The sequence below is a fragment of the Somniosus microcephalus genome, chromosome 4, assembly GCF_052327205.1.
Source record: "Somniosus microcephalus isolate GS21.2 chromosome 4, FLI_Smic_1.0, whole genome shotgun sequence".
NCBI classification, from domain to species: domain Eukaryota; kingdom Metazoa; phylum Chordata; class Chondrichthyes; order Squaliformes; family Somniosidae; genus Somniosus; species Somniosus microcephalus.
In genome coordinates, this window is record NC_140990.1 from 133635658 (window position 1) to 133653882 (window position 18225).

An 18225-nucleotide genomic window follows, 5' to 3' on the forward strand; every position below is an offset into this window, starting at 1 on the left:
CTCGGAAAAAGACACATTTATTCCAACTCTTTGCTTCCTGTCTGCCAACCAGTTCTCTATCCAAGTCAGTACCTTACCCCCAATCCCATGTGCTTTAACTTTGCATGCCAATCTCTTATGCGAGACCTTATCAAAAGCCTTCTGAAAGTCCAAATAAACCACATCCACTGTTTCTCCCTTATCTATTCTACCAGTTACATCCTAAAAAAAGTCCAGTAGATTAGTCAAACATGATTTACCTTTTCTAAATCCATGTTGACTTTGTCCGATCCTGTCACTGTTTTTCAAGTGCTCTGCTATTACATCTTTTATTATGGACTCTAGTTAAACTGACTGGCCTGTAGTTGCTGGATTTATCCTTACACCCTTTTTTGAACAATGGTGTAACATTTGCAATTCTCCAGTCCTCTGGCACCACTCCCATATCTAAAGAGGATTGGAATTATGGCCAGTACCTCTACGATTTCCGCCGTCAATTCCCTCAGCATCCTAGGCTGCATCCCATCCACTCCTGGCGATTTATCTACTTTAAGTACAGCTAGTCTTTCTAATACCTCGTCTATCAATTTTTATCTGATCAAGTATCTCCACTACCTCCTCCTTTACTATGTCTATGGCAGCATCCTCTTCCTTGGTGAAAACAGATGCAAATTACTCGTTTAGTACCTCAGCCATACTCTCTGCCTGCCTGCAAAGGTCTCCTTTATGGTCCATAATCGGCCCCAACCCTCCTCTTACTATCCGTTTACTATTTAAATGCCTGTAGAAGACTTTTGGATTACCTTTTATGTTGGCTGCCATTCTATTCTCATTCCCTCTTTGCCCCTCTTATTTTCTTTTTCACTTCTCCTCTGACCTTTCTATATTAGCCTGATTCTCAGATGTATTTGCAACCTGACATCTGTCATACGCGCTCCTTTTCTGCTTCATCATATTCTCTCTCTCTCTCGTCATCCAGGGAGCCCTGACTTTAGTTGCCCTGCCTTACCCCCTAGTGGGAATGTACCTCAACTGTACCTGAACTATTTCCTCTTTAAAGGCAGCCCATTGTCCCATTACAGTTTTGCTGCTAATCTTTCATTCCAGTTTACCCGGGCCAGATCCGTTCTCATCCCACTGAAATTGGCCTTCCCCCAGTTAAACATTTTTACTCTAGATTGCTCCTTGTCCTTTTCCATAGCTAATCTAAACCTTATGATACGATGATCACTGTTCCCTAAATGTTCACCTACTGACACTTGCTCCACTTGACCCAACTCATTCCCCAGAACCAGATCCAGCAATGCCTCCTCCCTCGTTGGGCCGGAAATATACTGATCAAGAAAGTTCTCCTGAACACGCTTCAGAAATTCTTCCCCTTCTCTGCCCTTAACACTATTATGATCCCAGTCTGTATTAGGATAGGTGAAGTCCCCCATTATTGCTACTCTATAGTTCTTGCACCTTTCTGTAATTTCACTGCAAATTTGCTCCTCCATATCTTTCCCACTATTAGGTGGCCTATAGAATACACCTAGTAGTGTAATGGCAGTGCTATCCCAGGGTTAGAATCCACATGTACAGTCCCAGGGTTAGAATCCCCATGTACAGTCCCAGGGTTAGAATCACCATGTACAGTCCCAGGGTTAGAATCCCCATGTACAGTCCCAGGGTTAGAATCCCCATGTACAGTCCCAGGATTAGAATCCCCATGTACAGTCCCAGGGGTGGAATCCCCATGTACAGTCCCAGGGCTGGAATCTCCATGTACAGTCCCAGGGTTAGAATCCCCATGTACAGTCCCAGGGTTGGAATCCCCATGTACAGTCCCAGGGCTGGAATCCCCATTTACAGTCCCAGGGTTGGAATCCCCATGTACAGTCCCAGGGTTGGAATCCCCATGTACAGTCCCAGGGTTGGAATCCCCATGTACAGTCCCAGGGTTGGAATCCCCATGTACAGTCCCTGGGTTGGAATCCCCATGTACAGTCCCAGGGTTGGAATCCCCATGTACAGTCCCAGGGTTGGAGTCCCCATGTACAGTGCCAGGGTTGGAATCCCCATGTACAGTCCCAGGGTTGGAGTCCCCATGTACAGTCCCAGGGTTGGAATCCCTCAGCAACACCGAGCGTGGGTCTCAGGCCCCCAGTCAGAGCCGGCGGACGTGCGGCCAGGATCCCGGCACCATTAACCCCAGGGTGCAGCCCCTCCCCAGACAAGAAACACAACAACTTGCATTTATACAGCAGAGGGAGCAATTCAGAGCCGGTTAGCATCAGGGTGGGTGGTGGATGTGGAACTCGGTCCCTGGCCTCCTGTGTAGGGCTTTCTTGTTGCATCAGTTTGAGCTGGAGTGGAGAGGGGGGAGAAGCTGCTGGGTTTAACCCCCAGTACTTCTGAGCCCAGTGGGAACCAACAATTTCCAATGTGGGACTGTGAAGAGAGGAGGATTCTAGGGGACATTAAGTCGCTAAACAGACACTGTCCGTACAGTAAAAGATTATCGTTTTAGGAACAAGTATTTCTGTAGAGGCTTTCAATCCATTTTATATATACAGATTTTAAAAATTCATTCGATGTGGGTGTCACTAGCTAGGCCAGCAGATATTGCCAGTCCCCAGTTGCCCGTTGAGAAGGTGATGCTGGGCCTTCTTCTTGAACCTCTGCAGTCCGTGTGGTGAAGGTACTCTCAGAATGCTGTTAGGTGAGGAGTTCAAGGATTTTCACCCAGCAACGATGTAGGAACGGCGATATATGCCCAAGTCAGGATAGTGTGTGACTTGGAGAGGAACTGGGAGGTGATGGTGTTCCCATGCACCTGCTGCCCTTGTCCTTCTAGGTGGTGGAGGTCACGTGTTTGGGAGGTGCTGTCAAAGTTCTAGTCGAGTTACAGATGTATAAAGTCGCTCTCCTTCACCCCTCCCACTTCGCTCTGTCTCCTCCCATGGAGGCCAGAGTCTTGTGTAGGCCCAGACCGGATGGCGGGTTCCCTTCCCTGAAGGACATTAGTGAACCAGTTTGATTTTTATGACAATCTGGCAGCCTTCATGGTCACTTTTTTCTCGTGCCGACCCCACAAATTCCCAGATTCGTTCAGCTCAATTTCACAACCTACCTTTGTGTTTTTTGTGGGTTCTCTCTCACCCTCCCTTTTTCCTGTTTGAAATTAATTCTACAGGATATTAGAAGAGGAGGCTTTTCAGACGGGAAACTCAAACCAAACATCACTTCAAGATCTGACAGAGTCGCTCAATTTATCAGGATCTTTGAACATAGAAGCAGAAAGCACCGTTCAGATTGGGGAGAAACCGTACACGTGTTCTGTGTGTAAATGAGGTTTCAGCCAATCCTCTGGCCTGTCGAGACACAGGCGCAGTCACACCAGGGAGAAACCGTTCACCTGCACTGAGTGTGGGAAGGGATTCACTCATTCATCCCACCTGCTGCAGCACTGGTGAGTTCACACTGACGAGAGACCTTTTAAATGCCCGGACTGTGGGAAGTGCTATAAAATTTCCGGGAAACTGATGCGACATCAATGTGTTGACACTGACGAGAGACCGTTCAGGTGATCTCACTGCGGGACTGGGTTCAGGCGATCATCTCGCCTCACTGTACACCAACGCACTCACACCGGGGAGAGGCCATTCACCTGCTCTGAGTGTGGGAAGGGATTCACTCAGCAATCCCACCTGCTGACACTCCAGCGAGTTCACACTGGGGAGAGACCATTCACCTGCTCCGTGTGTGGGAAGGGATTCACTCAGTCATTCAACCTGCTGACACACCAGTGAGTTCACAAGTGACTGCAGAGGTTGGATTCTGATGTATTTGCTGCAGGTAATTGCATCCTGGACTGAATCATGTTCATTCTGACAGTTGAGGTTTATTTCTGCTGATGTTAATAACCCCTGCAACTGGGCTGGAGCTTAATATTCTGGATATATGTCAAATTAATCAGCTTTGATTTAAACACATTGTTGTGGATTTTTGTCATTCCCACCTGAGTGTTTAGCATCACCTGGCTGGAGCTCAGAAAGGACAATCTGGGGGGAGGATCGTACGGCGGGAACAGAACTACAGCCTGGACACAGTCCTTCAGGGCCACACTGAGAGGGGCAAACGGCACTTTGGCCTTTCTCGCCTCTCTTCACTGACAGCAATGTCCCCGTGCAGGTTAATCTTGAGGTCTGTAAGGAGTGTGTCCCAGACGCTCTCTCCCATGGGTCAGAGCTCCTGGGCATGGAACAGAAGGCTTCTTTACAACTGTTTATAGAGTCAGGAAGAACAAGGGTGAATGCTGGAAACGTGCTGTCAAATCAGAGATTGGTGTCAAACTGCGATCTGTTCCCGACTGAAAGTGAAACGGCAGGGTTAAGTTTCCAGTCTAAAAATGACTGGTAATTATTCTATGAAGGTTTAACGTGTTCGGAGAATCATAGGATGATTAAAGCACAGAATGTGGCCATTCGGCCCATTGAGCCCATGCCGGCTCTCTGCAAGAGCACTTCAGTCAGTCCCACTCCCCCACCCTTCCCTCATAGCCCTGCAAATTTTTGTCCTTCAGGTACTCATTCCAATTCCCTTTTGAAAGCCATGATTGAATCTGCCTCCACCACCCTTTCAGGCAGTGCATTCCAGATCCTAACCACTCACTGCGTAAAAAGTTTTTCCCCATGTCACCTTTGATTATTCTGCCAATCACCTTAAATCTGTGTCCTCTGGTTCTCGACCCTCTGCCAATGGGAACAGTTTCTCTCTATCTACTCTGTCTAGAGACCTCATGATTTTGAACACCTCTATCAAATCTCCTCTCAATCTTCTCTGCTCCAAGGAGAACAACCCCAGCTTCTCCAGTCTATCAAGGTAAGTGAAGTCCCTCATTCCTGGAATCATTCTCGTAAATCTTTTCTGCACCTTCTCTAAGGCCTTCACACCCTTCCTGAAGTGTGGTGCCCAGAATTGGACACAGTACTCCAGTTGGGGCCGAACCAGGGTTTCATCATCATTTCCACACTTTTGTACTCTGTACCTCTATTTATTAAGTCCAGGGTGCCGTATGCCTTTTTAACTGCTTTCTCAACCTGCCCTGCCACCTTCAAGGATTTGTGCACACATACCCCCAGGTCTCTCTGTTTGTGCACCCACTTTAGGATTGTACCATTTAGTTTACATGTCCTCTCCTCATTCTTTCCTCAAAATGTATCAATTCACACTTTTCTGCGTTAAATTTCATCTGCCACGTGTCCGCCCATTTCACCAGCCTGTCTATGTCTTCCTGAAATCTGTCACTATCCTCCTCACTGTTCACTATATTTCCAAGTTTTGTGTCATCTGCAAATTTTGAAATTGTGCCCTGTACACCCATGCCAAAGTCATTAATATATCTATATATATGTAAAAGGATCGATCTGTCTGTCTGTCTGTCTGTCTGTCTGTCTGTCTATCTGTCTGTCTGTCTGTCCTTCGGTGTGTCTGTCCAGTTATACACTCTAAAGTTATAGAGCGTACCTACACGTGCATTACATCAAAAGAAAGCTTACGATTCCGGAACGGTCATAAGCGTATTTACGTTTCGGCGAGACAAAAATTGCGCCCGCGGTATCCAAAAAACGTTCAAAATTCCGCTCATTATCCACTCATTAGCATAGAGTGACATTACGGTCGACCAATCGTATGGTCGAGCGACCCGACGGTCGACTAATCGCTGCGTGGCGGGGGCGGGTTCATCACGCATGTGGGCGGGCCCTCCTAGAGTCGAGTGACAGGATGATGGACCAATCCTACGCTTCGGTGAAATGATGATCGACCAATCGGTGCGTGTGTGGGCGGGCCTTATCGTTCTGAACCGAGGTGAGCGGCTGCCATCTTGATTCCAAACTGTTCATTTCTTTTTCCCGCTTTCTGCGTGTTTCTTTTCAAATATACATTTCCAGCAAAAAAAAAAGTTGCTTTTAAAACACAAATTGTTTTTAAAAAAAGTTAATTAATTTGTATATCTTTTCTCTAACCTCTATAATTTTCCTACCTTTCACCGTTTTTGTAGGCCTCGAAGCCTGGGCCTCTCCTCCGCACCCATGCCTGAGCTAGGCACACCCCGGCCCCAGTCAACAAGCGGCCCCCGAGCACCGCCATCTTTGTGAAGGCTGGAGGGGTGGGCCTCAGCCTAGCGTCGCTACCGCTGCCATCTTAGTAAAGGCTGGTGCGGCAGTGGCGACACGGAGATCCGCGGAGCAGGTGCGTGGCGGTGTCTCACTCTCCTCCCCCAGTCTCTCTCTCTCTCTCTTCCCTGTGCCTCCTGAATGCACGGGGGAAGAGGCCTGGGGCACCGTGGCCGCTTTCGGAGACTTCAACTCAGTGACAGGTGAGGAGGGTGTTTGTTGTTCACGTTGGGCGGTGGGCGGGTTCCCCGGTTGTTGATCCCTGACGGTGTGGGTGTGGGGCCAGAGCCCGGCTCTTACCTTGCCCCGGAGAGCGGGTGGACGGCGGGGCCTGGAGTCGCAGAGGGGAACAGTCAACAGACAGACGTCAGAGAGACAGAGAAATAGGGAGGGAGGAGAGGGAGAGGACAGGGAGAGGGGGAGGGAGAGGGAGAGTGAGGAGAGGGGCAGGGAGGGAGAGAGGAGAGGGGCAAGGAGGGAGAGGGGAGAGAGAGAGGGTGGGGGAGGGGAGAGGGTGAGGAGAGGGTGAGGGAGGGAGAGGACAAGGGGGGGAGGGAGGGAGAGAGAGTAAAGCAGGGAGAGACACGGGAAGGGAGAGAGAGAGGGTGAGGGAGGGAGAGGGTGAGGAGAGGGGGAGGGAGGGAGAGGACAGGGGAAGAGGAGGAGGGAGAGGGAGTAAAGCAGGGAGAGACGGGGGGGAGAGAGAGGGTGAGGGAGGGAAAGAGTGAGGGGGTGGGACAGGGAGGGAGAGCTTACCTTCTTCCTTCCTTCGCAGGGGTCCATCGGGCTACCTTCCCCCCGTCTCTCTCTCTCTTCCCCCCCATCGCTCTCTCTCTTCCCCCCCAGTCGCTCTCTCTCTTCCCCCCCCAGTCACTCTCTCTCGTCCCCCCCCAGTCGCTCTCTCTCTTCCCCTCCAGTCGCTCTCTCTCTTCCCCCCCAGTCGCTCTCTCTCTTCCCCCCCAGTCGCTCTCTCTCTTCCCCCCAGTCGCTCTCCCTTCCCCCCCAGTTGCTCTCTCTCTTCCCCCCCAGTCGCTCTCTCTCTTCCCCCCCAGTCGCTCTCTCTCTTCCCCCCCAGCCGCTCTCTCTCTTCCCCCCCAGTCGCTCTCTCTCTTCCAACAACAACATGCCCTCGAAAAAACCTCGGCATCGCTGGGCATTCCAGCTAGTCTATCTATATATATAAAAGGATCGATCTGTCTGTCTGTCTGTCTGTCTGTCTGTCTGTCTGTCTGTCCTTCGGCGTGTCTGTCCGGCTATACACTCTAAAGTTATAGAGTGTACCTACACGTGCGTTACATCAAAAGAAAGCTTACGATTCCGGAACGGTCATAAGCATATTTACATTTCGGCAAGACAAAAATTGCGCCCGCGGTATCCAAAAAACTTTCAAAATTACGCTCATTATCCGCTCCTTTGCATAGAGTGACATTAAGGTCGACCAATCGTACGGTCGAGCGACCCGACGGACGACCAATCACTGCGTGGCGGGGGCGGGTTCGTCGCGCGTGCGGGCGGGCCCTCCTAGAGTCGAGCGACAGGACGATTGACCAATCCTACGCGTCGGTGACATGACAGTCGACCAATCGGTGCGTGTGTGGGCGGGCCTTATCGTTCTGAACCGAGGTGAGCGGCCGCCATCTTGATTCCAAACTGTTCATTTCTTTTTCCTGCTTTCTGCGTGTTTCTTTTCAAATATACATTCCCAGCAAAAAAAAAGTTGCTTTTAAAACACAAATTGTTTTTAAAAAAAGTTAATTAATTTGTACATCTTTTCTCTAACCTCTATAATTTTCCTACCTTTCACCGTTTTTGTGGGTCTCGAATACTGGGCCTCCCCTCTGCACCCACGCCGGAGCTAGGCAACTCCCGGCCCCAGTCAACAAGCAGCCCCCGATCCCCGCCATCTTTGTGAAGGCTGGAGGGACGGGCCTCAGCCGAGCGTCGCTTCCCGCTGCCATCTTAGTAAGGCTGGTGCGGCGGGTGGCGGCACAGAGCTCCACGGAGCAGGTGCGCGGCGGCGTCTCACCCTCCCCCCCACCAGTCTCTCTCTCTCTCTCTTCCCCGCGCCTCCTGAAGGCACAGGGGAAGAGGCCCGGGGCACCGTGGCCGCTTTCGGAGACTTCAACTCCGTGACAGGTGAGGAGGGTGTTTGTTGTTCACGTTGGGTGGCGGGCGGGCGGGTTCCCCGGGTGCTGATCCCTGGCGGTGTGAGTGTGGGGCCGGAGCCCGGCTATTACCTTGCCCCGGAGAGTGTGCGGACGGCGGGGCCTGGAGTAGCAGAGGGGAACAGCCAACAGACAGACGTCAGAGAGACAGAAATAGGGAGGGAGAAGAGAGAGAGGGGGAGGGAGAGGGAGAGTGAGGAGAGGGGCAGGGAGGGAGAGAGGAGAGGGGCAAGGTGGGAGTGGGGTGAGGAGAGGGTGAGGGAGGGAGAGGACAAGGGGGGGAGGGGGAGGGAGAGAGAGTAAAGCAGGGAGAGACGCGGGGAGGGAGAGACAGAGGGTGAGGGAGGGAGAGGGTGAGGAGAGGGGGAGGGAGGGAGAGGACAGGGGGGAGAGGGAGAGGGAGAGAGAGTAAAGCAGGGAGAGACGGGGGGGAGAGAGAGGGTGAGGGAGGGAAAGAGTGAGGGGGGTGGAACAGGGAGGGAGAGCTTACCTTCTTCCTTCCTTCGCAGGGGTCCATCGGGCCACCTTCCCCCCATCTCCCTCTCTCTTCCCCCCATCTCTCTCTATCTTCCCCCCATCGCTCTCTCTCTTCCCCCCAGTCGCTCTCTCTCTTCCCCCCCAGTCGCTCTCTCTCTTCCACCCCAGTTGCTCTCTCTCTTCCCCCCCAGTCGCTCTCTCTCTTCCCCCCCAGTCGCTCTCTCTCTTCCCCCCAGTCGCTCTCTCTCTTCCCCCCCAGTCGCTCTCTCTCTTCCCCCCAGTCGCTCTCTCTCTTCCCCCAGTCGCTCTCTCTCTTCCCCCCCAGTCGCTCTCTCTCTTCCCCCCCAGTCGCTCTCTCTCTCCCCCCCCAGTCACTCTCTCTCTTCCAACAGCAACATGCCCTCGAAAAAGCCTCGGCACCGCCGGGCACTCCAGCTAGTATCAAGAAAAGCAGTGGTCCTGGAACTGACCCCTGGGGAACACCACTGTATATCTTCCTCCAGTCCAAAAAACAACCATTCCACTACTCTCTGTTTCCTGTCACTTAGCCAATTTCGTATCCATGCTGCCACTGTCCCTTTTATTCCATGGGCTTCAACTTTGCTGGCAAGCCTATTTTGTGGCACTTTGTCAAACGCCTTCTGGAAATCCATGTACACCACATCAACCACATTGCCTTCATCAACCCTCTCTTTTACCTCATCAAAAACTTGATCAAGTTGGTTAAACACGATTTGCCTTTAACAAATCTGTGCTGGTTTTCCTTAACTAATCCACACCTATCCAAGTGACTATTAATTTGCCCCTGATTACTGTTTCTAAAAACTTCCCCACGACCGAGGTTAAACTGATTGGCCAGTGGTTGCTGGGTTTATCCTTACATCCTTTTTTGAACAATGGTGTAACATTTGCAATTCTCCAGTCCTCTGGCACCACCCCTGTATCTAAGGAGGATTGGAATATTATGGCCAGTACCTGTACGATTTCCTCTCTCAATTCCCTCAGCATCCTAGGAAGCATCTCATCCACTCCTGGTGATTTATCTGCTTTAAGTACAGCCAGTCTTTCTAATACATAGAAACATCGAAACGTTGAAAAGTAGGAGCAGGAATAGGCCATTCGGCCCTTCGAGCCTGCTCCACCATTCAATATGATCATGGCTGATCCTCTATCTCAATACCATATTTCCGCTCGCTCCCCATACCCCTTGATGCCTTTTGTGTCTAGAAATCTATCTATCTCCTTCTTAAATATATTCAGTGACTTGGCTTCCAGAGCCTTTTGTGGTAGAGAATTCCACAGGTTCACCACCCTCAGAGTGAAGAAATTTCTCCTCATCTCAGTCCTAAATGTCCTACCCCGTATCCTCAGACTGTGACCCCTCGTTCTAGACCCCCCAGCTAGGGGAAACATCCTCCCTGCATCCAGTCTGTCTAGCCCTGTCAGACTTTTATACATTTCAACGAGATCCCCTCTCATTCTTCTAAACTCTAGTGAATACAGGCCTTATTGACCCAATCTCTCCACATACGACAGTCCTGCCATCCCAGGAATCAGTCTGGTGAGCCTTCGCTGCACTCCCTCTATGGCAGGTATATCCTTTCTTAGTTAAGGAGACCAAAACTTCACACAGTACTCCAGGTGTGGTCTCACCAAGGCCCTGTATAACTGTAGTAAGACATCCTTGCTCCTGTACTCAAATCATCTTGCAATGAAGGCCAACATACCATTTGCCTTCCTAACTGCCTGCAGCACCTGCATGTTTGCTTTCAGTGACTGGTTGACTGGTGTACAAGGACACCCAGGTCCCTTTGTACAGCATCATTTCCCAATCTATCACCATTTAAATAATACTCTACCTTTCTGTTTTTCCTACCGAAGTGGATAACTTCACATTTATCCACATTATACTGCATCTGCCATGTGTTTGCCCACTCACTCAACTTGTCTAAATCGCCTTGACGCCTCTTTGCATCTTCCTCACAATTCACAATCCCACCTAGTTTCGTGTCATCAGCAAGCTTGGAAGTATTACATTTGGTTCCCTCATCCAAATCATTGATATATATTGTGAATAGCTGGGGCCCAAGCATTGATCCCTGCGGGACCCCACTAGTCAGTGCTTGCCACCCCGAACAAGACCCATTTATTCCTACTCTCTGTTTTCTGTCTGTTAACCAATTTTCAATCCATGCCAGTATATTACCCCCAATCCCATGAGCTTTAATTTTGCACAATAGCCTCTTATGTGGGACTTTATCAAAGGCCTTCTGAAAACCCAAATACACCATATCCACTGGTTCTCCCTTATCTATTCTACCAGTTACATCCTCAAAAAACTCCAGTAGGTTTGTCAAACACGATTTCCCTTTAATAAATCCATGTTGACTTTGTCTAACCCCGTTGATATTTTCTAAGTGTCCTGTTATCACATCCTTTATAACAGACTCTAGCATTTTCCCTACTACTAATGTTAGGCTAACCGGTCTGTAGTTCCCTGTTTTCTCTTTCCCTCCTTTTTTAAATAGTGGGGTTACATTTGCCACCCTCCAATCTGCAGGAACTGTTCTATAATCTATAGAATTTTGGAAGATGACAACCAATGCATCCACTAATTCCATGGCTACCTATTTTAGTACTCTGGGATGCAGATTATCAGACCCTAGGGATTTATCAGCTTTCAGTCCCATTAATTTCTCCAGCACTATGTTTTTTACTAATACTAATTCCCTTTAATTCCTCCTTCTCACTAGACATTTGGTTCCATAGCATTTCTGGGAAGTTATTTGTGTCCTCTTCCATGAAGGCAGAACCAAAGTATTTGTTTAATTGCTCAGCCATTTCCTTGTTCCCCATTATAAATTCCCCCGTTTCTGACTGTAATGGACCGACATTTCTCTTCACTACTCTGTTTTCTTTTTACATACTTGTGGAAGCTTTTGCAGTCCGCTTTTATGTTCCTTGAAAGTTTACTCTCATACTCTATATTTCCCCTCTTAATCAATCTCTTGTTCCTTTTTTACTGAACTCTAAACTGCTCCCAATCTTTATGCTTGCTACTTTTTCTGGCAACTTTATATGACTCCCCTTTGGATCTAATATTATCCATAATTTCTTTTGTTAGCCATGGTTGGGCCACTTTTCCTTGTGTGTTTTTGCGCCAGAAAGGAATTTATAACTGTTGCAATTCATGCATTCATTCCTTAAATGTTAGTCATTGCCTATCCACCATCATGCCTTTTAATGAAACTCCCCAATCTATCATAGCCAATTCACTGCTCATACCTTTGTAGTTTCCTTTGTTTCGATTTAGGACCCTAGTTTCAGATTGGACTTCTTCACTTTCCATCTTAATGAAGAATTCTATCATGTTGTGGTCACTCTTCCCTAAAGGACCCCACACAACAAGATTATTAATTAACCCCTTCTCATTACGCAATAACCAATCTAGGATAACCTGTTCCCTAGTTGGCTCCTCAACGTACTGGTCTAAAAAATCATCTCGTACACATTCCATGAACTCATCCTCCACAGTATTATTGCTAATTTGGTTTGGGCAGTCTATATGTAGATTAAAATCACCCATGATTACTGTAGTACCCTTGTTACATGCATCTCTAATTTCTTGTTTGATGCAATCCCCTACATTACCACTACTGTTTGGAGGCCTATAGACAACTCACACCAATGTTTTCCGCCCTTTGGTGCTTCTTAGCTCCACCCAGACTGATGCTACATCTTGATTTTCTGAGCCAATATACATTCTCACTATTGCTCTGATTTCATCCTTTACTAACAACGCCACCCCATCTCCTTTTCCTTTTTCACTGTCCTTCCTAAATATCGAATATCCTTGGTAAAGACAGATGCAAAGTATTCATTTAGCATCTCAGACATACCCTCTGCCTTCATGCATAGGTCTCCTTTTTGGTCCCTAATTGGCCCCACTTCTCCTCTTACTACCTGTTTATTATTTATGTCTTTAGAAGACTGTTGAATTACCTTTTCTGTTAGCTGCCATTCTATTCTCATACCATCTCTTTGCCTCTCTTATTTTCTTTTTCACTTCTCCTCTGAACTTTCTATATTTAGCCTGATTCTCAGATGTATTCTCGACCTGACATCTGTTCATCACGCTCTTTTTCTGCTTCATCTTACTCTCTATCTCTTCTGTCATCCAGGGAGTTCTGACTTTAGTTACCCCCTACCTTTCCTGCTAGAGGAAATGTACCTCGACTGTACCTGAACTACTTCCTCTTTAAAGGCAGCCCATTATTTGCCAATCTTTGATTCCACTTTACCCGGACCAGATCCATTCTCATCACACTGAAATTGGTCTTCCTCCAATTAAGTATTTTTACTCTGGATTGCACCCCGTCCTTTTCCATAACTAATCTAAACATTATACTATGATCACTGTTCCCTAAATGTTTACCTACTGACACTTGCTCCACTTGACCTACCTGATTCTGCAGAACCAGATCCAGCAATGTTTCCTTCCTCCTTGGGCGAGAAACATAGTGATCCAGAAAGTTCACCTGAACACATTTCAGAAATTCTTCCCCCTCTCTGCCCTTTGCACTATTACTTTCCCAGTCTATATTATGATAGGCAAAGTCCTCTATTATCACTACCCTATAATTCTTGCATCTCTCTGTAATTTCTCAGCAAATTTGCTCCTCCATATTTTTCCCACAAGTTGGTGGCCTATAAAATACACCAAGCATTGTAATGGCACCTCTATTATTTCTTATCTCTAAACATACAGATTCTGTCCTTGACCACTTCAGGGCATCCTCCCTCTCCAGCACTGTAATATTCTCCTTAACCAATACTGCCTCACCACCTCCTATCTTCCCTTCCCTATCTTTCCTATACACCTTATATCCAGGAATATTTAATACCCAATCCTGCTATTTTTTCAGCCTGGTCACCGTTATTGCCACCAGGTCATACTCCCATGTGGCTAGTTGCACCTGGAGCTCACCATCCTTGTTTACTCTGCTTCTTGTGTTCCCGTATATTCACTGTAACCCCATCTTACACCATCCTGGAGAAATCAAATACTCGACACGCTGTGAGTTTTAAACAAAGCTGATTCATTCAATATTTATACAGAATATCAATCTCCATCCCAGGTGTAGGGGTTATTAAGCTCAGTAGAAACACATTCTAACTGCCAGAATGAACATGGTTCAGTGCTCAATGCAATCCCAGTAAAGCCTGTTCTATTCACTAATGTGGCCTTTTAATGGCGAGGATTTTACCCAGCATTCCCCACGGGGGAGAACGTGCCACACCCAGACTACAGGAGCCCAGTGCGCAGGTGCAGGACCGCCTATGTTGGGAGCATGCGCGATGCGTGCAATCGCCAAGCGTGGCTAGACACGAGTTCCGATTAACTGTAGGCTGGAAACCCCGAATAATAACCTTAAGGTCCCGCATTTGAAGTTTCGGGGCACCTCCCAGTCACAGCCCCAGGCTAGCGGCCGCCATCTTTCTTTGGTGAGTAGCTAAGCGCATGGGCCATCATCATACCACAGGAACAAAGAGTGGGTGGGGCTTCAGTGTCTGTGCCCAACTGGATCCTAGTGCCCGGGAGAGTAAATCATTGACTCAGTTATTTGATTCAGACTCTCCACACTTCGGATTTCTCACCATCTCTGCAGAAGGCGCTGGTAAAAGCAGAGCATATGGTTAACATCTCACACAATTGTAACAGAAGAGCTGGGCTCCCCTTGTAAAGTCCCATGACAGGAATCCCCAAGTACAGTCCAAGGGCTGGAATCCCCATGTACAGTCCCAGGGTTGGAATCTCCATGTACAGTCCCAGGGTTGGGATCCCCATGTACACTCCCAGGGTTGGAATCTCCATGTACCGTCTCAGGGTTGGAATCCCCATGTACAATCCCAGGGTTAGAATCCCCATGTACGGTCCCAGGGTTGGAATCACCAGGTTCACCCCCAGGGTTGGAATCCCCATGTACAGTCCAAGGGCTGGAATCCCCATGTACAGTCCCAGGGCTGGAATCCCCATGTACCGTCCCAGAGTTGGAATCCCCATGCACAGTCCCAGGGTTGGAATCTCCATGTACCGTCCCAGAGTTGGAATCCCCATATACAGTCGCAGGGTTAGAATCCACGTGTACAATCCCAGGGTCAGAATCCCCATGTACAGTCCCGGGGTTCGAATCCTCATGAACAGTCCCAGGGCTGGAATCTCCATGTACAGTCCCAGGGCTGGAATCTCCATGTACAGTCCCAGGGTTGGAATCCCCATGTACAGTCCCAGGGTTGGAATCTCCATGTAGAGTCCCAGGGTTGGAATTCCCATGTACAATCCCAGGGTTGGAACCCCATGTACAGTCCCAGGGTTGGAACCCTCAGCAACACCGAGTGCGGTTCACAGGCTCCGAGTCAGAGCCGCCGGTCCCCTGGGCAACACCGAGTAGGAATGGCGATATATGCCCAAGACAGGATAGTATGTGACTTGGATGGGAACTGGGAGGTTATGGTGTTCCCATGCACCTGCTGCCCTTGTCCTTCTCGGTGATGGTGGTCGCGTGTTTGGGAGTGCTGTCAAAGTTCTAGTTGGGTTACAGATTTATAAAGTCACTCTCCTTCACCCTCCCCCTCCCACCTCACTCTCTCTCTCCTCCCGTAGAGGCCAGAGTCTTGTGTAGGCACAGACCGGGTGGCGGGTTCCCGTCCATGAAGGACATTAGTGAATCAGTTTGGTTTTTACAACAATCTGGCAGCTTTCATGGTCACTTTCTTTTAGTGCACGCCCCACAAATTCCCAGATTCATTTGGCTCAATTTTACAACCTGCCTTTGTGTTTTTGTGGGTTCTCGCTCACCCTCCCTTTTTCCTGTTTCAAATTCATTTTGCAGGGTGTTAGAGGGGGAGGATTTGCAGATGGGAAACTCAAACCAAACATCACTTCAGGATCTGATGGAGTCACTCAATTCATCAGGACCTTTGAGCATGGAAGCAGAAAGCACCGTTCAGAGTGGAGAGAAACTGTACACGTGCTCTGTGTGTGGACGAGGCTTCAGCCAATCATCTGGCTTGTTGAGACACAAGTGCAGTCACACCCGGGAGAGGCCGTTCACCTGCTCTGTGGGAAGGGATTCACTCATTCATCCCACCTGCTGCAACACTGGCAAGTTCACACTGACGAGAGACCTTTTAAATGTCAGTACTGCGGAAAGCGCTATAATAGTTCCAGGGAACTGATGTGCCATCAGAGTGTTCACACTGACGCGAGACCGCTCAGGTGCTCTCACTGCAGGACTGGGTTCAGGCGATCCTCACTGTACACCAGCGCACTCACACTGGGGAGAGTCCATTCACCTGCTCCGAGTGTGGGAAGTGATTCACATGTTCATCCAACCTGCTGATACACCAGCGAGTTCACTCCGGGTAGAGGCAGTTCACCTGTACTGAGTGTGGGAAGGGACTCGGGTGTTGATTCGACCTGCTGACACACCAGCGAGTTCACACTGGGGAGAGGCCGTTCACTTGCTCCGCGTGTGGGAAGGGATTCACTTGTTCATCCCACATGCTGAAACACCAGCGAGTTCACACTGGGGAGAGGCCGTTCACCTGCTCTGAGTGTGGGAAGGGATTCACTCAGTCATCCCACCTGCTGACACACCAGCGAGTTCACACTGGGGAGAGACCATTCAGGTGCTCCGAGTGCGGGAAGGGATTCACTCGGTCATCCCACCTGCTAACACACCAGCAAGTTCACACTGGGGAGAGGCCGTTCACCTGCTCTGAGTGTGGGAAGGGATTCACACAGTCATCCCACCTGCTGACACACCAGCGAGTTCACACTGGGGAGAGTCCGTTCACCTGCTCTGAGTGTGGGAAGGGAATCACGTGTTCATCCCACCTGCTGAAACACCAGCGAGTTCACACTGGGAAGAGGTCGTTCACCTGCTCTAAATGTGGGAAGGGTTTCATTCAGTCATCCCACCTGCTGAGACACCAGCTGTCAAATTGTGATCTGTTCCTGACTGAAAGTGAAACAGCAGGGTTAAGTATCCAGTCTAAAAATGATTGGTAATTATTCTTTGAAGGTTTAATGTGTTCATTGAATCATAGAATGGTTACAGCACAGAATGTGGCCATTTGGCCCATTGAGCCCGTGCCGGCTCTCTGCAAGAGCACTTCAGCTAGTCCCACTCCCCCACCCCTCCTTTGTAGCCCTGCAAATTTTTGTCCATCAGGTACTCATCCAATTCCCTTTTGAAAGCCATGATTGAATCTGCCTCCACCACCCTATCAGGCAGTGCATTCCCGAACCTAACCACTCGCAGCGTAAAAAGTTTTTCTCCATGTCACCTTTGGTTCTTCTGCCAATCACCTTAAATCTGTGTCCTGTGGTTCTCGACCCTTCCGCTAATGGGAACAGTTTCTCTATCTACTCTGTCTAGACCCCTCATGATTTTGAACACCTCTATCAAATCTTCTCTCAACCTTCTCTGCTCTAAGGAGAACAGCCCTAGCTTCTCCACTCTATCCATGTAACTGAAGTCCCTCATCCCTGGAACCATTCTTGTAAATCTTTTCCGCACCCTCTCTAAACCTTCACATCCTTCCGAAAGTGCGGTTCCCAGAATTAGACACAATATTGCAGTTGTGGCCGAACCAGTGCTTTATAAAGGTTCATCATAACTTCCTTGCTTTTGTACTCTATGCTTCTACCTATAAAGCCCAGGATCCCGTAAGCTTTTTTAACCACTTTCTCAACCTGACCTGCCACTGTCAATGATTTGTGCACATAAACCCCCAGGTCTCTCTGTTCATGCACCCCCTTTAGGATTCGACCCTTTAGGTTATTTTGCCTCTCTTCGTTCTTCCTACCAAAATGTATCACTTCGCATTTTTCTGTGTTGAATTCCATCTGCCAAGTGTCCGCCCATTCCACCAGCCTGTCTCTGTCCTCTTGAAGTCTATCACTCTCCTCCTCACTGTTCACTATACTTCCAGGTTTTGTGTCATCTGCAAATTTTGAAATTGTGCTCTGTACACCCATGTCCAAGTCATTAATATATATCAAGAAAAGCAGTGGTCCTAGAACTGACCCCTGGGGGACACCACTGTATAACTTCCTCCAGTCCGAAAAACAACCGTTCACCACTACTCTCTGTTTCCTGTCACTTAGCCAATTTCGTATCCATGCTGCCACTGTCCCTTTTTTCTATGGGCTTCAACTTTGCTGGCAAGTCTATTATGTGGCACTTTATCAAACGTCTTTTGGAAGTCCATGTACACCACATCAACCGCATTGCCCTCATCAACTATTTATGTTACCTCATCAAACAACTCAATCAAGTTAGTTAAACATGATTTGCCTTTGACAAATCCGTGCTGGCTTTCCTTAATTAATCCTCACTTGTCCAAGTGACTGTTAATTTTGTCTCGGATTATCA

General features: G+C 48.7%; 1 pseudogene; it reads left to right on the forward strand.

Moving 5' to 3' along the window:
- Positions 1-444: 444 nt before the first annotated feature.
- Positions 445-16856, forward strand: LOC147119799 (uncharacterized; annotated as a pseudogene).
- Positions 16857-18225: the final 1369 nt, after the last annotated feature.